At 34.9% G+C, this 21,913-nt stretch overlaps 2 pseudogenes; one reads left to right on the forward strand and one right to left on the reverse strand.

Moving 5' to 3' along the window:
• Positions 1–1,814: 1,814 nt before the first annotated feature.
• Positions 1,815–4,791, reverse strand: LOC115984795 (annotated as a pseudogene).
• Positions 4,792–7,525: 2,734 nt separating this feature from the next.
• Positions 7,526–21,913, forward strand: part of LOC115986280 — a 36,388-nt pseudogene continuing 22,000 nt past the window's right edge.

Raw genomic sequence — 21,913 nt, forward strand, 5'->3', positions numbered from 1 at the left:
GGAGGTGCTTGGTGAATTCGTTTACACTTTTGCCAACACATGAGAAAAGTAAATCAGAATGACACATCTTGTTCTATCATTGTTCCAAGGCTTATAAAGCTTATATGTGACAGATAAAAGTTGTACATAAAGTTGCAAAGGAAACTGGAACTCCTTTTTTCCATTTTTATTAAGTTGTCTTCATTATTACTCTAGGCATGACTTGGCCAAGGATTTTTCCTCAGTAGTGGTGGATCCAGGGTGTTCCCAGGAACACCCTGACCTTAAAAAAAAAAAAATATATATATATATATAATAATTAAAATTTTTAAATTTTTTTACCCTTAAAAAAAATTTAGGAACACCCTCAAATTAAAAAAAATATATATATTTGTTCTACTTTCAAGCAAAAAAGAAAAAGCCCAAAATAAAATTTTGAACTAAAATCTGAAAAAAAAAAAAAAAAATTGTAACAGAGTAAGCCCATTAGGGAAAAAAAAGCTCAACATCAATCCTAATCAACAGATTACAAACCCAATCTAAAGAAAAAAAGAAAAAAAAAAACAAGGTAAAGCAAACCCATATATTCTCAAAAATAAATAATAATAATAATAATAGAAATAAAAAATCAAAACCCAATATAGGCGATTACAACCTAACCTAATGGAATCTCCAATGGCTTCTTTAAAACCAATTTTAGAGAGAAAACACCCCCAAACCCCTCTCCAATAGCTTCTCCATCTCTATTTTTTTTTAGAATTGTTACAGTGCTTCTCTACAAGTAGAGAACACCGTAGCGTTTCTTGTTCACACTTCTCTTGGGCGAAGCAAGCTTTAAATTCTGCCACTACCATCTTCAACATCATAGCTTTAAATCCTGGCTTTGTTTCGTCGGTAATGTGTGTGTGTGATAGGGTGAGAGTATGAGAGAAAAAGAATGAGAAAGAGAGAGCTAGAGATGAAGAAAGAAAAATAAAAGCAGAGAGGACACGTTGTGTGGAGGAAGAGTTCTGGAAAAATAAAAACAATATGAGAGGAGTGGAGATGGGGATGCGTGTGTGGAAGAGAAAAAACAAGAGAAAAAAAAAAAAAACGTAAGGATGCAAGGAAAGAAAAGAAAAATAATAAAAAGAATAAAATATCACAATTGATAAATGTTACCACAATATTTTCACAATATTTCACAATAAATTTTAAGTAACAGATTGTTATTAGTTAATATTGGTGAGACCACCATGCACCCTTGGTGCGGTGGTTACTTCACAAGTATAAATGTTTGTGGGGTGTGGGGGATAAGGGTCAGGGTTCAAGTCTCCAGGAGGGAACTTCACACACATATACACTTAGATTAGGCTAGAGTAGAAATATATATATATATATATATATATATATATTGGTGAGTAAAAAAATAAACAATAAAATTTTAATTAGGGGAAGCAACTAATAAATAATAATTAATAATTTAATTAACCAATACATTATAAAAGACAAACAAATTAAATTATGTTAAGCTAAACAACAATTAATAATTTTATAATTAATGAAACAACAATATAACAAATTATAATTTATAAAAGACGAACAAATTAATGAAACAACTAAACAACAATAATTAATAATTTTATTAATATTTCAAAAGAACTTATAGTTTATTGTTTATTCTTTTGCTAGAATTACGAACAAATATTTGATAAGAAAACTATGTAGAAGGCAATTGTAAACTTTATATATTTGCATGTTTTTTTATTGTTGTTGTTGTCAATATAAAAATTTTTCTTTTTATTAGATGGTGTAATTTATACTTGTTGAGGAACATCCTAAAAAAAATCCTAGAGCTACAACTGTTCCTCAGTGAGTTCTTTTGCTGTTGCATCCATCATTGCCCTCGAGTACTCATCAATCTTGAGCTTGGCCATTGCATAAACAAGTACCAAACACTGAGTGCACTAAGATAGTCTCATATCATGCAAGTAATATCATAAAATTTGGACCATTTCACAAAAAATTGGAATATAAAATGCTGACACAAAACTATAGTAGGCTCTCATAATTATAACTATTTATTCATGAATCCTCAATTATATTACTCTCAGCCCTCTTTAATCATTATTTATTGCTCGTCGGTAACTGGGAGTTCTGAGCTTTGTGCATGTTATTGTGGTGGTCCACACTATTCCAAAAATATATCCTTGCTCTCTTCAACATCTACCTTCGTTAATACCGTTACTTAGATATAAGAAATAATTGACAAACAACATATATTCCTCCATGCAAGTTACAGTGATTTGTAGTTTCTAAAACATTGGAAGTAAATTCAACTCTCAGGGAAAGAAGATGTTACATTTACAATGTATAGAAGCCACAAAACTTACCTTGCACAATTCTCACATTTAATAGGAAAAGAGTAAATAAGACCAGGTGGAATCCCATAAGAACCATCAAAATACACTCCCATGGAAACCCATGTTCCCTGAATGACAAAGCCAAAGGAAGAAGTACAAAAGATGGTAATTAAAAAAAAAAAAAAAAAGAGAATCTAAAAGGAAAATAATTAAGGTCAACATGATCAAATGCTATTTGAGGTGAAAGAGAATCAACCTTATGAGTCCCGAAAACCTAATCATGTAAATGATCACAAGTAACCGTTGCAGCAGAAAATGCACTTGATGCTTTTCGAGCTTTGATAATTCTACACCACGCTGCTGCATGGTGGTAATGAACTCGGTTTTTAACCTTTGACAAAAAAAATTTATTTATTTATTTTTTTAAAATAGACTTGTTGAGAGTGAAGTAGAGTAAATAGTGGACAAGGATGCTTAGAGATGTGAATATTGTCAACATAACTAGGTTGTTGAAGATCCTGCAAATGGTTGCAACCTAAAATTTCAACATGGCAACATGCACACTACTGTACCCCACTCCAACCTAAAACTTTGGAGTTCAATAATTTTTCAATATCAAAGCCAGGTCCTAACAGGGTTCAAGACAAATTGAAGTATATAAATTTTATTTTTGATCAGTACAAATTCAAGTATAACAATTGTTACCACCTACACCCTAAAAATTGGGATCCCTAGGTTAGGTAATTGGCATGTGGATACTACTTGACAGTACACCTGAAGCTATTGACTAAAAGAATCAAGATGATCTAAGGAGAGACATAATTTCACTTGGTCAATTTTCTCTTCAAAGATGACCAATCACTACTTATTTTGAGGGGAAGGGATTGCTACAATTACCAAAATCTTGAATGTTGATAAAATTATGTATTTGACTTAGATACAAGTTATGCTAGAAAAATAATTAAATTTTCCATTTCCTAATAGTTTTAAACTTTTAGAACAAGTAGTAGTTTATCATGGTATGTTGTTTGAATTTGAACCCAAAGTTACTATACCTCCCATTTGAAAAGTTTAAAGTAGTTTATCAACTTATGTTTCCAAGTAATTTAAACATGTGAAAGTGATAACAGATAAACATGTTGGATATGTTGAGATACCAATGATCGTCAGCAACATGCTCTCTGACCAGTCTCTCTTCATTTCTGGTGGTGAAAGTTGCATGATTGACATCAGGATATGGAGTTGTAGAGTGATTTCCCCAGATGATTACATTCTTGATATCAATAACATGAATCTTTAGCCTCTTAGCTATTTGGCCCAAAGCTCTGTTGTGATCAAGTCGTGTTAGGCATGTGACGTTTTTTTTTTTTGGGATTGAAGGAGCAAATTGTTTTAAGATGAGTGCATTAGTGTTTGCTGGGTTGACAACAACTAATACCTGCAAAATAAACGCAATGAAAATGCATCAACTTAGGTGATGACATCGATTCCAAAAATTAACAACATAGAAATAGCACATAGACACAATGTTTGAGAGGATTAATAAAAAAACAAATACAAATATTTAGAATTTTAAAGATTGGCCTGAATGGTACATTTTGATAGAAGTTTCTTTTTCTTCTATTTTCAAAGTGGGAGAGGGGGCCGGGGAACTAGTGACACTGTTACATACGCTTCTCCAATCTTAACAGAGAGGACAAACACTTCTCTTCAATGACTTTGAAGTATTTTTCTTTCTAGTGAAATGGTATAAATCATGACATATAAAGAAAATCTGATCAATTAGTCTTAAGATGTAAAAGAACTCTAGATCAGGTTGCTCAACAACAACTAAGACATATACATTCAGATTGCATTAAAAACCAAAGAAGGTAACCAAAAGGCATGCTACAAAGCAATCACTACAAAATAGAAGCTATAGAGCTATGACAAAGAGCATGGACAAGAAATGATAGTGAGACGAGGAATGTACTAGGATATATTTTTATAAGCTAATGGTAACAGAATAAGATGATGAAATCATTAGTTTTTTACAAGCCAATGGGTGTCTCTAAAATCTTATATTTACACACTCAAGTGCATTTATATGATCACCTTGCAATCTGCAGCAGCATGCTCCTCCAAGGCCAAAGCTTGAGCCTTGTAAATAGACACATATGTAGACAACATATCCTTCCTCAACGTAATTGCCTCCCGTGGAGATCCACCAAGCATAACGGCAATATTGACATCTTTACAAGCTTCAACAACGTCTGTGGTAGCAACCACACCTATTGAACCATATTCATGATACAAGTTAAGAAATCTCAGCGAAAGAGAATAATTCTACCTACCTAGAATTAGCTTTCAAGATAAGGGACAAACTTTTCAAAAGAGGAAGGGTGGCATCAGTCAATTCCATTCTTATCCCATGCAAGGATTCAGCTGCCTGTTCAATATAAAGCAAGTGCAGAATCACAGTCAATTCCATTTAAGCTACAGATACAAAAATTTTATATTATCATGTCCAGAAGGAAGAATCGGCAACATATACAATTGAAAATCAAGTACAATTGCTCCTTAACATTATTACTGACATGTAACAACAGTCATCTTGTTGAAAATCAAGCTTTTCTTTCAATTTTCATTCTTTCCCACTATTTGGAAAAGACTACAATGTATACTAAGATAATAATGATTATAACAACAACAAAGCACCTAAAACCTTTAGGACTTCCTTAGATTATCTACAAAAAATGGCACTTAAACTCATCACAAAGATAACCGCGCTTGGATTTAAACAGTTGCATTAAGAATTATATCACAGAACAGCTTTGCAGGAAGTCGTGAACTGAATAGAAAAAAGGATTTCCAAATGAAGTTATGGATAATTTTGAAGATAAATAATTAAAATATTGTTTGTAGATAAATTTTGACAGCATTTGAGACAAAAAAAAAAAAAAAAAAAAGTCATGAAATAAAAGAACCTATCCATCTGTTTGTTTTCCAATCAAAGGAAAAATATGAGAACGAAAGTTCCATTGAATGCAAGACCCACTTCGAACCACCTCCTCAACCAAGCTAAATGGTTGTGCTAGACTTAGTTGAGAGGTGCTTTTGCTTTCTTTATCATATAATATAAGATTCATAATAAAGAATAAATAAATATTTCATTTTATTTGAAAATCATATTTCATTTCCCACATTTTCTAAGGTTCCAAAACAAAAGAGTAAATATATATTGAAAATAAAGTCATATAATAAGGAATGGTATATATACTAGCCGCGCCAGTGACTAGAACAGTAACTGGGTTTTTCGCCATTTGAAAAGTGTGGTTCTTCAAGCTAGAGAACTAGATAGAGAGAGAAGGAGAAGTTGAAACATGGCTGATATATATAGAGAGAAAGAAAACTATGGGATGTGGAAGCAAGATGGAAGAGTGATGTACAGTAATAAAAAATAGAGATGAGAGTGATGATCGATGATGATGAGAGAGCAACCTCCTACAGTTACAAATTGTGTCACCACCATGCAATGTGTCAACATGCCAGTTACAGATTGTGTCACCATGCACCATTCAATGGAACCTTTTCCTTAATAGTAGTGAACAGAATAGATGCAAATACACTTCCACAACGTTTGAGATATTAACAAGTTTATAAAAAAAAAAAAAAATTAAGTTCATCATTTTTTTTTCTTCATATAATTAAGAATGTGATGGTACCTCAGGTTTTACTCGAGTCCTTCAAATACATTAAACTCTACCATCTGAGTGTCCCTGAAAAATATAAATAAATAAAATGTTGGACTCTTGTAATTGTTTTGCTTTAAGATGACCGACTTGGTCTAATGGCATCTCCCTAAATAATAAGTACCAAAAAAAAAAAAAAATTGTGGGGTTGTAAAAAAAAAAAAGTGTAAATGTGGGGATTCTATTTCTTGGGATAAAAGCCAAATTTACTGACAAAAATTAAAATATATTGCTAATTTTTGCAAAAGTCTTGTGAAAATATATTATATTATCAATTCAATTGTATACCAACATTCACATCCAATTTCATAATATGTTTGGGTGTCAACTTGTAATTAAATTTTAGTATTTACACATAACACCACATGTACTTGCTAAAAAAATATGTGTAATATTCACATTGTGACACTTAAGCATGTCCTGAATTTGAGTGTGTATGTGTCTCTATACTTATTCTTTTATATCACTTCTAAATTATTATGGTAGTTAGGTTTGAGAGAATAACACTCCTTTGAGCTTGCTGGTTGAGGTTGTGGCTACGAGGAGGTTGTACATTGGGGTTTTAATGTCATAGAATGAAGGTTTATTGTGTTTTGCCTAATGCAAGAGGTAGTGAGGAAAGTTGGATAGAATGGCCTAACATAAGAATTATATTGACTCGAATTTTTATGGTTTTTTTTTTTTTTTGAGAACGGTACGGGTGTTTTTGGTAACCAATTATAAGCTTAAATTATCTATTATTTGTGGTCCCAAACTATTCTTTTGTTTTTGCTTTATTTCAAAAATAATATAAGTTTTAGTTTTTATTTTTATATATAAGATAAAAATTCTACTCTAAAATAATCTAAATATATATGTATCTAGTTTCTCAAAAAAAAAAAATGTATATATATATGAAACTCCTTTTTAGAGATTTGAACTTTGGATTTTGCCCCTTATTCCACAAGAATTTTGTACTTGTAAAGTGACCATTATACTAAAAGGTAAATAAGTTTTATTTTTTAAAAATAAGTTAATTTTTAACTTTTTATTTTTCATTATGCAAATAAGTTACCAAACATAATTCATTCTCAAAATGATGGTAATTTCATCCTTTTGAAAAAGTTGTTATCACGTGTATAGTGTGCCAATACCATAATTTATTTTAAATAAAATAGTTTAGTCCAAATCAAATATTACGTCAATACTCTGTTAACAAGGTAAAATAAAACTGTCACAGACACAAGGACTTAAAAAAGGATGCTTCGCAAAGTTTAAGGGTGAAAAATAAATATTTTAAAATTTACGGATAAAAAAAGTTTTAACTAAAAGTTTAAGGATAAAAATAATATTTTAATATTTTTCTTCTTTCTCCTGTTCTTCTTCTCTTTGTTTTTTTTTCCTCAGAATTGTTTATTATCAATTTATCACTAGAGAGTAGAGAGCTTGGGTTGTGTTGTGTTGGAGCAGAATTTGAAAGAGTGGGTGAGCTAAATGATGCATATGTTTAAGGCAGCCTTGTTGTAGAGGCACAACAATCTTCACATTCGCAGTCTTCGTTTCCTCAACCAATACCACACAAGGAATCTCCGTTCTCTTCTGGACACTGCTATTACTGATGAACTTGACAACCAAGTGAGTTTCAACTTTCAAGAATACCCTTTTGTCTATTCTCTTTCTTTAACCCCCACACACTAACTCTCTTTCTCTCTCTGTCTCTCTCTGCAGGTATTGGTTGAGGGCAAAGCTTGGTCTAGAACAGCAATTCTGAACAGGCCTTCTGTGCTCAATTGTCTTGGTACTGCAATGGTGTGTTTTTTACTAGATGCTCTATGCGTGTTTGTGTTTTTGGCTATTGGGTTGGTACCCAATTTGTAAGATTGGTTCAGTTGAAAGATTTGTTTTCTGGGTCTTTGTTTTTATGATGTTTGGTTGAGAATCATTATGTGTAATTGGGTTTACTCTAATTGTATAATTCTCTGTATCTGTGTTGTTATATACCATCCAATTGGTTCAATTGAAAACCTTACTTGGGTTATTGTTTTTATGGTGTTTAAATTGACAACTATTATTATGCATAGTTATATGGCTTGAGTTTGCTCTGACTAAAGCTAGAGACACAACTAAATTCACAACTTGTTGAGGTGGCAAATTATGATTTGTACGTTACAACTTGCAAACCCAACTGTTGTGAAAAAAGTTGGGGACTTTATTGTGCAAGTAGACTTATTGTTTTTCTCCCTAGTGGCTAAAATTTATATTCTTTGATTTTGTTATATGGGTCTGTGTTGTTCTGTATTACCAACTAGAAACATTTATCTGTCTTTTAATGAGTTGTCTTTGGTTTCTAGGGGGCTAGATTGCAAAATTTGTATACATCTTGGGAAAATAATCCAGATATTGGTTTTGTGGCAATGAAGGTAAAAAACATCTATGCTTTTATTTGATGTTGGATTCACTTACATGTAATATTTCTAGTGGGAAAGATAAAGTTTATTTGTAATTATTTTTTGCTCAAGAACTAGTTAGAAACTTAAACATTGTTTTGCGTTCTCTGAAGGGCAGTGGCAGGGCATTTTGTGCTGGCAGAGATATTGTGACACTTTATCATATGTTAAACGCAGGTAATAGACTCATCTTACTTTTCCTTTTAAGATTTAACTGGAAAAGGTCATTTACTTAAAAGTTCATTTTTATTGTGAACATATTATTTTTCTTCATTGTATATGATCTAGAGAAAGCTAGGCTAGCTAGCCTTAATTAGAGGGAGATGAGATAGGATTGTGGGATGCAATTATTAGCACTTAGCAGTAAACCCAAGCTGGAATTATAAAGAATATTTAGTGGTAATGGGATCTTCTATGTCCAAACAAAAGATGCCAAATTTGATTGTTACTTTGTTTGGGAGGAAATTGGGGAAGTCTTAAGATTAGGATAAGCAAGAGTAAGATAGCCAAGAGCCTTGTAATTCAACTAGTTGACACTTCTTAGTGTTTCTAGCAGAGACATTAAGGGTTCAAATCTCCCCTCCCCCATCTATCTAATTGAAAAAAAAAAAAAGGATAAGCAAGAGTAAGATAGCGTATTAGTAAATATAGCTTTATTAAATCAAAAATTAGAAATGAGGTGACAATATTAGTATCAAATGACCCATAGATACATGGATCTCAGAATTTGTTTCTTTACACTACCTTGGATTGATCTTTCCATAAGAATTGAGAGTTTGTAAATATTCCTAGTGTTTATGGTATAAGAGTGGGATCAATAAAGTATGGAGGTGCATCCAGAATGTTTTGTGATGGTCAGTTATTGATAAAGCTAAAGAAAACTTTATACTTAAGTACTTCACAAATCTTTAAGTTGCTAATCTTTGTTATGGAGTTGGTGCTTGTTTCTTCACTAGAATCATCCATTAACCATTGGTTAACTCTATGCAGGGAAAATGGAAGATTGTAAGGAATTTTTTAGAACGTTATATACTTACATATACATTTTAGGTTACATATTTGAAGCCACATGTAAGTTTTACTTTTCTTTCTTTCTTTTTTTAAGCATAGTGATTAATATATTGGGGGCACTTTAGTTTGGAGTGTTATATTACCATCAATATAGCTTTGATATGGTCATTTATGGAGAGTTTTCTTTGAGATACTTGGTTTTGTTATGGCTAAGAGTCTTATGGCTCAGCTAGCACGTTCTAGTGTTTCCAACTAAGATGTCCAATGTTCAATTTCCCCCTGCCTCAACTATCAACTTATCAAAAGATACTTGGTTTTGTTAGTATATTGATCTTTGGCTCTTATTCTAGCACTAAACGAGTTTCTTTACATTCTTACCACCATATTTTGACATTCCTCTTATTTTTATTTTATCCTTCCTTCTGCTAGCATACATGGATTTCCTAAATTTTCCCCCAAATTTTTTGAGGTCTTTTCCCCCTTCTGTACTTTTGTTAAATTAGTCACTGGGTTCTGGTTTAGGGAAAAATGGTATCTACTCAAAAGTCTCAGATCTGTTTCTTTTTTTTATTATCATTTTGTTCCCTTTCATGTGGGGGGTGATTTTTATTAGCCCCAAGTCCCTATGGTAGATTATTGGACATTAACTTTCTATTTATTATAACTACATTAGTCAGAACCCAGTATATTCATGTTAGTGTAATAATAATCTCCATGCAAGTGGCTTTTTTGAATGGCATTACCATGGGTGGTGGGGTTGGAGTTTCAATCCCTGGAATGTTTAGGGTTGCAACTAATAAAACTGTATGTAGCAACTTTGAATGTACTTTTGTCCTTTTCTTCTCTTATCTAGCTGTTGGTTTTGATGATTGTTTCAATTTTTTTTTCCTTACTAACTTTCTTTTGTGGAAGAAATTTTTTTATTATTTTGCAACCCCTAAATTAGACTAATTATTCAATTTCATTACAGAAAATTTAACGCTCGATTTTATTAGATAATTGAGGAGTATAATCCTCTACTTTCATTAGCATACACGTATCGTCATGACCCAATGAAGCACTAGCCACATCTACACTATACCCTAAAAGGATTAGTCAAGTTACTATTGGGGTTGCTTGTGATCTCTGATATAGCCCAAGTTTGTTAGCAGCCAATGTATGACTTAACACATCTCCACACAAACGCATTTATCCAATCCACATAATTTGGAGTATCACAATCTTTCCACTCAATTCCTAATATTCTTGTCAAGTCCCACGTTGACTCTAATACCATTTGTATCGACTCAATATGTAGTCCAAAAGGACTAGTCAAGTTACAATGGAGGTTCTTCATAATCAATATATAGCCCAGTTCAACCTAGAAAACATCTGATGTGGGACTTAGCACTTGTCCACACTACACACACTTATCCAATCTATGTAATCTAAGGTATAACAATCTAGGAATGAAAACTATATTTTGTTTCTTTTTGCATATTTATGTGATGGGGAAAATAGTGTTGAATATCTTATTTGTTTAAGATTCCTTATTTGCTATACATCATGCTTAGACAGGTTTAAAAATAATTTATTCTCACAATTCACAGGTTTTTGCTACTTCTGAAACTCTAATTGGTTTCCTCTCACATCTACCTGGTCACCTGGGTATGCATGTAGTGGATTGTAGTTTTTCACTGTATTTCTTCCACATGGTTTTGTTGATTTGGACTATTTCTGGTTCTAGCATAAGTCTGATAAAAACATCATGTAAAGTATTGTTTTTGCGATGAACATTCTACCCTAACGTGAATTTATCTCAATCTTTTATGATTTTCTTGTAATGTTGCATTGGAAGAAATTTTAAGGGATTTATGAACAGGAAATTTTTAAAAGGCCTCTAAAATCAAATCACTCAGTTTTCACATAGGAATGGAGTGAATGTGGGAAAGAAGTGCCTCTGCATAATATTTTTATTTTGAAGTTTGCTCCTCATCTCTAGAATCACACAGTGGCAGTTGATTCAGCAATGTTCTTTGTACAAATTGCATTAGGACTCCTGTCATTAATTTGTTGTGTGAATGTTGGATAACTAGGTCTAGCAAATTGCTTTAAAAGTTCTAAAGTCTAAAATTTGTGTTGAGGCACTGTTATGGCTCTTGGTAGTTGACATACGGGGAGCTGCATTTGGTTTCATTGCACCATAAGATGTCACTTCCTTTGTGACCATTATACTGAAAGTAGATGTTGCAATGACAAGTATTCTAATACGAAAGTTTACTTTGGATAGCTGGGTGACTTTATTCAATGTTGTTTTCTGAGCAACTTGTGGGGTTAACTTGACCCTTTCTACATATCAAGCAATGTTGACAATGTAATTAGGACTTGATAAATGAGAAACCAATTAGTAGGATGAATCATTGATGACACCTGTATTTGCTTCTCAATTAAATTCTTATGCAGTTTGTATCTTTTCTTTTTTGCATGGGAGTTCTTGGGTCTCACAGGAGAAAAAATTAATGGAGTAGAAATGATTTCTTGTGGGCTTGCTATACATTATGTGCATAGCTCAGTTAAGATTGTTGGACCCTTTCATTGTTTTAATCATCTTTCCTGTTTATATAACATACTATTGCCTCCTTTTTTCCACAGAAGCTTGCATTAATCGAAGAACAACTTGGGAAATTGGATATTGATGAACCTTCTGTCATTGAAACTTCTTTAGAAAAACATAGTGACCTTGTCTATCTAGATAATATAAGTGTACTTCACAGGTATGTCTATTATCCCCTCAGGTGTGTGAGTATTTACGTAGTAGATATAAAATGCAGATCTATTTATTATGCAATTTTGTCTAGGATTGAAATACTTGATAAATGTTTCAGCCATGACACAGTTGAAGAAATTATCGATTCCTTGGTAAGAACATGTTGATTGCATTTTTTTTTTTTTTTTTAATAACTATTAAGTATTAACCCATAACAATATAATAGATTTCCATGATACTTTGTACGGAACAAGATGTTCAACATGTCTAATTTCATACTCAAATCTCAATCTGTTTTTTTTAAAATTGATGGTATGAAAGGAAATGATGATGCACAAAAATCGTTAGTGAGTTAATCGTCCACGTCAATGGGTGCAGCTGAAGAACAAAAGAGAAGAATCAATCAAAGGGCACCGGTGGGGTACCGGCCAAAGACCCTCTGAAGGTTAAGTTAGAAGAGAGCTCAAACAATGCTAGAAAGTATGAGCTTTAGAGAAATTGTGTGTACTTTTGTGAGAGAGGGTTTTGTGGGTAATATAGTGGTGTAGATTTGACCTTAATTTCTTGAGGAGAAAGGTCTTTCCTTATGGGGAGAACTCTCCATCAAATTTTCGAATTTTTCGGGATGGTCTTCCTTGTAGATGACCCTCAATTATGGTTGGGTGTAGGGTGTAGGGCTTTTCCATATCAGGATTCTTGATGAGCACTTCCAGCCATGTGGGAGCCACGTGAGTACAATGCATCCCCCTTTATTGGGATCGTTCGCCTAGGGTCTGTCCCCTTTGTTGGGTTCGTCCATATTGAGGTTCTTCTAACTAAGGTTCACTTCCTTTGGATCCTTCTGCCCACGAAAATGTGTTTGTCAGTATTGTCATGTCGTCAACCTAATAAGACCATCTACTATATTGCAGGGTGGGCTTGCCAGGCTAAACAATTAGACATTTGGTCCATTCACTTATGCTTTGTGTCGTTAGCTTTGTAGGTCTAAAAATACCCTAATCATTTGCCCCCTCAACACATGTGTCTGTCAGTTTCACCCTTAACGAACTCATGGGGTGACAGATTCTTGCAATCGTTGACTCTTTCCTCGGGAGTTACGCTTTGATTGATGGGGTAGTTGAGGGCATTAAATGCAAGGGGACATGTGGTGCGTTTTGAGTGGGTGCACTCATTTTTCTAGGTGTCGCCTCGTCTTCCGCGCATTTTTTTTAATTTTTTTTTTGAGCTCCAGCCCATTCAATGCTTTCAAACTTTTGCTCGTCGTCCATTGGCTAGGGTAAGTTCCAGCCTCTTATGTCGCCGGCTCTTTGTACTTTAAAACTTGGTTTAAGCGATGAGAGTCTGCTGTAGATCAGAGGTCTAAACGCATATGCAATCCTAAGCAACATTGAGTGGAACAACAATGTTGGTTCCAAATTGGTATCATGTGTAGCTTTCCACTTTGATTTTGTATAAAACCAATTAGAAGGCAAGTAGGCTATCAGTACATCACATGGTTATCAAAGAAATATAAATATGCCAAGGGAAAGCTAGAATATATCATCGAAGGTGTTGGCTGATAGGCTACAAACTGAATGACCCATTGTTATAGAAATTAATTAATTAATTAGCCAAATTAATTTATCATGCAAACGCGTGGTAGTACAAACAAATCACCAATAAATTAAATATGCAGCAGAAAAAAAATAACACGGTGATTTATTTACGAATGGGGAAAACCTAACGGCAAAAACTCCACCGGGTATTTTCAGGTCATCACTCCTGAAACTCCACTATTATCACAACAAGCGGTTACAAGTAAAGGAATCTAAGTACCTTACCAACCTACAATTGAACCCTTACCCCAATACTCAATTGGACTTGTTCTGTAGTGACAGTTTTCCTTTCAGATGCACGACTCCCAGTACGTGACTAACCAATTGCGCGGATCTCAGTACACGACTTTAATCACCAACTAAAAAGGTTATTGGTTGCAAAGTTCTTCAATTCATCCTAATGATAAAGATCAAGAAGATGCTTGGTCACAAAACCCTATGGTGCACAAACATAGCAACTTCTTCAAGAGAAAGAGATGAACTAGGGTAAGAACTTCGTCTCTGGTCACAATTTGCTTGAACAGAGTTTGCTCAAAATTTGTGCAACTTGTGAACTCTTTGACGGTCCTTAAACTGATCCTTTTATATGTCTAGGGTTAGGAGAAAAGAAAGCCTAAAGACACATTCATGGATCTCAAGAAAATCATATTGAAATTCTGAAAATCTTAAATCTCGACAGATAGCAGGTGTCGAGCAGCTGTCGAGAAGGTGTCGAGCACACCGAATAAAGAACAGCTTCCTTAAGCTCGATAGATGCAGCTGTCGACTAGTTGTTGAGCTTTAATGATTTTGAACTCTGAACTTGTTTTCTTGAACAGACTTGAAAGTTTCAACACGTAATCTTGAAACAAGGTTTCTTGAAGTATTTAAAATATTCTAAATCTACCTAAATACAAGTAAAGTGCGTTTTGTCAAAGGATAAGCCAATTACATAAAATCAAGACATATGTTCTTAACATGTGAAACACATATATTCTAACAATCTCCCCTTTCGGCAATCTGTGACAAAACCACAACAAACAAATGAATATATGAGAGAAGCCATAAATCATTCAACTCATATTCACTTGTTAAATACAATAAAATCTATCCTAGCACAAACTCTTGAAAAACTTTGCAAGAAGAGAGTTTATGACAAGTAGACTTTGACAACCTGTATTTCTGAAACACTTTAAACAAAACTCATCAAAGCATCTTTGTGTGAAACAGAAATAATAGATTGCATACAAGTATAAGAAATATGTGTATAAAGAGCGAAAAGAAACAACACATGAAGGGGTAGGTGAAAGAAAAACATACATCAATATAAATAAAGAAATAAGTACAATGTATGTCTAGAAATGGTCACAAGACCTCATGTACAAGAGTTATGTATCTAAAAAGAAAGAAAAAAAAAGATACATACTATCCTCACTATATCTCTCAAAAAAAATGTATCAACACTCCCCCTAATAAAATGATCCTATACTAACTCTCCCCCTAAGATAGACGACTCTCATACCAAAACTATTCCTCCTTTTTGTCACGAATGACAAAGGGTAAGAGTGTCAAGTAGACATTTCATCGGCAGAGCTAGCATCTCCATCATCATCATCTGAAGCATCATTATCATCACCATCATTATCATTCTCATCCTTAGAAGCAGAAGCCACAGGAGAAGGCGGTGAAGGAGTAGCCTCAGGAGCAAATCCACCCATAGACGCCTGTCGTTGTGCAATACGACCGACACGAACGTTCACCTGATACAACTCCATAGAAAATGTATCGAGGCGAGCATCCATGCGCTGCAACTACGCCATAATATCTCCTAGAGACACATCGCTCGAAGAGGAAGGAGGAGCCGATGTGGATAGAGCCGAACGGGATGGAGCGGAAAGAGAGGAAGGAGCCTCTAAATCCGACTGTCGCGACTGAAGCTGGGCCTCGCTACGTTTAACGGTAGTGTAATCTATGGCACACATGACGGTAAAATGGTCGGATGAAGGAAAAGGAACAGAAAAATGGTGTAAAATCCTCGTGATAACAGAAGGAAAGATGAGCTTATCACGGGTTGCCGAATCTAGATGAACATCTATGATAGACATAATGAAATAAGAAGGGAAGTCTATGGTAAGATGCTCAAGAAAAGAAAACAAAAACCGAGCATGAGGCTCTGTGATGGAGTTATAGTGAGAGAGGGGATGCAAAAAAAAAGTCATCATCATATTCATGAATCTAGGACCTTTAGCAAAAGGTCGACATTGTGTAAAAAGACGCTCACCCCAAGAAGTAGGGCGCTCACAGAAAGCAGACGTGAGCTCATCCCTAGACATAGTCCTCAGAACCAGGATAGTCAGGAAACTCTATCCTAGGAACCTGAAGCACATCCGCAACTAGCTGCGGTGTGATAGGAATACACGTACCTCAAACGCGAGTGAAGTAAAGAGGTACTGACCGATCAATCCCGTGCATGTTGGAGTAGAACTCCTAGATCAGCACGAGAGGACAGGTGACCGGGGCGTCACACAGTGATTCCCATCCCCTACTGTGAATGATAGAGTGAAAGTCTGTGTCAGCAAAATCTGACAATATGACTTGGCGTTCCGAATGAATGCCTCATCTAGAAAAGTTCTCCGAAAATGCCTTAAAGGCATCATCATCACGGAACCGGATATGAGATAAGGTAGAATCAGACAAAGAAGAAGCACTGGAACGAAGAGAGTTCCGGGCTGGAGTGGATTTACGCTTAGGTGCCATAGACACGACTAATGTAAACAACAGAGAGGGAGAAAAAGAAAGACAATCAGAAAAGTCCCAAACATTTTCAAATATATCAAATAAATTGAAAAGAACATATGCATGGGAAATGCATGAACATGTGACATGCAAAAAAAATTTCATCATGGGCTCAGCCCAATCCAAACCTACCAACACACAACCATATAGCACACATCTAAATGCATGGCAAGACCATTATAATGCTAATGTGATGCAATGTATGAGGTTTTAAACACATTTAAGTGAAAACCCAACCCAAAATTTCAATGAAATCTCATCAATTTTGAAAAACCCCAAAAATTTCCAAAAACCCCAAATCCTAGGTTTCAAAACATGAAATGCATGAATGAGAAAGGATTAGAAGCTTACCAAGTGAGGAAAAACTTGAAAATCCTTGAGAACCAAGATAGGAGTGAGATTGAAGAGTTTTTGGGAGAGAAATAGAGAAGTATCGAGAGAGAGATCGATGGATATGAAGATCGGATCGCGTATGGGCTTTATATAGGAAAACCAGTAATTCTCGACAGATGCAGGTATCGAGGGATCTGTCGAGGAGGTGTCGAGAAAATACACGTCGACAGCTGAGGTGTCGAGGAGGTATCGAGGATCATCACACCAGAATATAGAACAGAAGCTCGATCGATCCACTAGGTATCGAGAAGCTATCGAGCATACAGAACCAATCTCAATAGATCCACCAGGTATCGAGGTGCAGACGAGATTGTGATAAGAAAGAGCTTAAGGAATCTCAACAGATAGCCAGCTATCAAGGAGGTATTGAGGAGGTGTCAAGCCAGCTTTTAAAAACAGTTTTTCAAGATGTGAAAAGCACAAACATGAATGCAATCCAACATGCAACTCAACCAACGATCCAATCAACATATTAAGCTCTTAAAATCATCTCTCAAATGAAAATTTAAGAACATGGATCTCCACAAACACACACACACACACACACATTAAACAAGTCTAACCAATTTTATACTTCAAAAATGAGTCTAAACAGTTTAGTGAGCATACATTAATACATGTAAAACTTAGTGATGACCAAATCACATTGTACCTGCACATGTATCAAGAGTAGTAAAGAATATTGTGTGTTGTGTTTGAAAAACATCGTAAGATTGCATAAGTGTATGCATGTTATAACGATTTGAGATATGAGAAAATCACTTTAACTTACACATAATCATAATTACTTGATGAGGACTATCACATTTGAAGTACATCCTATAACTCTCACATCTCTTAGAATATACGCTTGCAATCATATTTAAAGCATTTTTGTTCTTTTTTCTTTTAATTTTCTTTGCATATTTTTCTTTTAAACATATCATGCATGGGCTTATTAAAGAGAGAAAAGAAATTCCCAATGATATTTGACATTGAAATTTTACTATGCCTAAGCACACAAATGTCATTGACACTGCACTTTTGATATGCTGAAGCATACAGGTGTCTTATCATGATTGGCAGGCAACAATGGTGAGATGGTTATTTATGCCTTTCTCTTAGGATTTTTTAGTCCTTTTCGTCAAAAAGAGTGATATGCATTTTAAGTTTAAGAGACAACTTAATCGTACTCATCACAAACACGAGCCACAAAGCTCACTTGGTTAGTTGTGCATAGAGATGCTCATCTAAGTTACAAATGATACAAAGTTTAGAAGACTTTGTTTCAATGACCATCCAAGGTATACAAGTATCAATGTACACAAAACACACACTGTTTTTTGTATTTTTCTGATTTTTCATTTTTTTTTATAAAGAAAAACAAAACAAAATGAAGCAAAAACTGAAAAATAACCAAACAAAAACATTTTAAACAAACAAAGCATACAAATTAGATGGAGATGCATGAGGAAGAAGGAAAAAGAGAGGAAGATCATCCTATGGAGACAACACCAATGTTTTGACGAAGGAATTCGAAGCATTTACTGTCAAGAAGTTTGGTAAACAGGTCAGCCTTCTGATCATCGGTGTGAATAAACTCAAGAGTGAGAGTACCATCTTCGACAAGCTCCCTAATGAAATGATGTCGAATCTCTATGTGTTTGGTTCTAGAATGTTGAACCGGATTCTTAGAGATATTAATGGCACTAGTATTGTCATAATAAATAGTGAGATGTTCTTGACAAATACCATAATCATGGAGGAGTTTTTGCATTCGTAAGAGTTGGGTGCAACAGCTACCAGCAGCAATGTACTTAGCTTCTGCAGTGGATAATGAGATGGAGTTCTGCTTTTTACTCATCCAAGAGACAAAATTATTACCCACATAGAAACAACCCTCTGAAGTACTCTTTCTATCATCAGTATTCCTAGCCCATCAGAGTACCCAACTAGGACATCACTTGTGTCCTTGCTGTACCACACACCAAACTCAGCAGTGGTTTTGACATACTTTATGATTCTCTTTAAAGCAGTCATATGGGACTCTTCGGGATTAGCTTGATATCTAGCACACTCCAACACTGTAATTAATGTCAGGTCTACTAGTAGTAAGATAAAGGAGACTACCTATCATGCTCCTATAAAAAGAAGGATCAACACTTCTACCTAACAAGTCAACAGTGAGTTTAACATTTGGGCTCATAGGGGTTCGAATAGAACTAGCAGATTCCAAACCAAATTTTTTCACAAGATTCTTAGCATATTTAGATTGAGATAGAAATATACCTAAATCTTGTTGACGAATCTGCAACCCAAGGAAGTGAGTTAGCTTTCCAATCATGCTCATCTCGAACTCTGCCTGCATGAGTTTTGAGAAGTCATGAGCAAATTCATCCTTAGTCGATCTAAATATGATGTCATCAACATAGACTTGGGTAACTATTAGCTCGCTATCTTCTCTTTTGATGAAGAGAGTCTGATCATCCTTTTCTCTTGTGAACCCAAAAAATAATATGGGGATTTGTTTACGAATGGGGAAAACCTAACGATAAAAATCCCATCGAGTGATTTTCAGGTCACCACTCTCGAAACTCCACTATTATCACAACAAGCGGTTACAAGTAAAGGAATCTAAGTACCTTACCAACCTACAGTTGAACCCTTACCCCAATACCCAATTGGACTTGTTCTGTAGTGATAGTTCCCCTTTCAGATGCACGACTTCTAATACGTGATTAACTAATTGCGCGGATCCCAATACGCGACTTCAATCACCAACTAAGAAGATTGTTGGTTGCAAAGTTCTTCAATTCATCCAAACGATGAAGATCAAGAAGATGCTTGGTCATAAAACCCTATGGTGCACATACACAACAACTTCTTCAAGAGAAAGAGATGAACTAGGGCAAGAATTTCGTCTCTGGTCACAATTTGCTTGAACAGAGTTTGCTCAAAACTTGTGTAACTTGTGAACTATTTGAAGACCCTTAAATTGATCCTTTTATATGTTTAGGGTTAAGAGAAAAAAAAGCCCAAAGACACATTCACGGATCCCAAGAAAATTAGATTGAAATTCTGAAAATCTTAAACCTCGACAGATAGCAGGTGTCGAGCAGCTGTCGAGAAGGTGTCGAGCACACCGAATGAAGAACAGCTTCCTTAAGCTCGATAGATGCAGCTGTCGACCAGCTGTCGAGCTTTAATGATTTTGCACTCTGAACTTGTTTTCTTGAACAGACTTGAAAGCTTCAACACGTGATCTTGAAACAAGATTTCTTGAAGTATTTAAAACATCCTAAATCTATCCAAATACAAGTAAAGTGCGTTTTGTCAAAGGATAAGCCAATTACGTAAAATCAAGACATATGTTCTTAACATTGGCAAACAATCACCACAGTACTCTTCCAATGAACACGTGTATTCATGTAAGCTTATTGTGCAAGGAGTATATTGCTTTTAACTTTTCTTTCTAGTGCGACCATAAAGGAAGTTATTAAATAACAAGCCAAATGTCAAGGCAAATAAGGTGAAGCAATAACGGTGTATATAAATTTATAATGACTATAGCCAAATTCACCCAAGAGACCTGTGAAAGCATGTAACAACGCATGGTCTACTGAATGTTGGTGTGAAGTACTTGAAAAGATCAAGGTAAAATAATTGTTCTTAAAGAGCATGTATGTGCCATATATTGGCTAAAGCTTTTAAATGCGAAAGCTAGCTCAAATATTTGGTGCTCAAGCACTTGATAAACATCACTATATTTTCAAATCTGTCTAATCATAAGGACATGCCATTCAACCAATATGAGCTACTTAAATATATGTTTAAACATTCACATGAATGGGCACTGTTTCTTAATAGAATAGTGAGATGATTTAGTAAGATGGCAACGAGAATACATCCCTGAGCCCTGTTCTTGAGGGCGAAGCCTTTACAAAGTCTTTGACTTCATCGAAAGTGAGACTAGTCGCCTTGGCTTATATCACCCATGTTTGCATTGGCAATTGTGGCGCCTAAGAAATATGCACCCCCTTTTCTTTTAAGCTTAAGGCGATCCTGTTGATATCATGCTAGATGGCACAATGCATGAGCATATAGATCCCTACCAAGTAAGGGTTCCCATCTGATTAATCCAATGGCATGTTGTATGGCTTTTGAGAATACCAATGAGGTAAGTGCTATCATTTGAAGTCTTCAAGAAAGAATAGTGCCATTGGTAGCCCCCTCGGATATTCCTGAAATCCTTGCTAGCTTTATAGCTAGCTTATGGAGGTTTGTGGGGATGATAGCTTCCATGTCATAGACTAGAGAGAAAAGGCGAAGCTTCTGTGGCTTGTAACTTGAGATTACAATGAGCCCAGAGGGCTGCAAGGAGCTCCTTTGTGTTTGCTATGTCTCATGGAAGATGGGATCACCATCACCTTGGCAAGCTAGATAGCGATGATAATAAGCCATTTTTTAGCCACCAGTATGCATTAAGTTTGATGACCATTCAAAGTAAATCATGTCTGATCCATAGAATTCCAAGAGGCAACATAAGGCCATGCCCTGCATAATGGCTAAGAAATAGCTTTGCTAAACGAGTCATGGCTGTCATGAGAATTTTGTATAACACAGTAGTCCTCAATGGCTTGATAAAATATCATTTGAAGGAGTAAGTAAATTGTATACCACACATATATAGTTAATAGATGAATCTAGGTCTTCATGAAAGATACTGGGGGTAAACTAAATTAGCCCCCTAGTAATCACCCAAAATCAATTTGTACAATAAAGTATTTATTTTGAAAAAGCCTCCACGGGACTGCCAAAAGCAAGGTTAAAAGACAAGATTGAATTACTTTCATCTAGTATAAATTTCGCGAAGATAATTTTCATTAGTGATGAAAGATCAGCAAGTAAATCAGCCACTGAAATTATTGAAGGCAGT

Source organism: Quercus lobata, chromosome 4, assembly GCF_001633185.2.
Source record: "Quercus lobata isolate SW786 chromosome 4, ValleyOak3.0 Primary Assembly, whole genome shotgun sequence".
NCBI classification, from domain to species: Eukaryota; Viridiplantae; Streptophyta; class Magnoliopsida; order Fagales; family Fagaceae; genus Quercus; species Quercus lobata.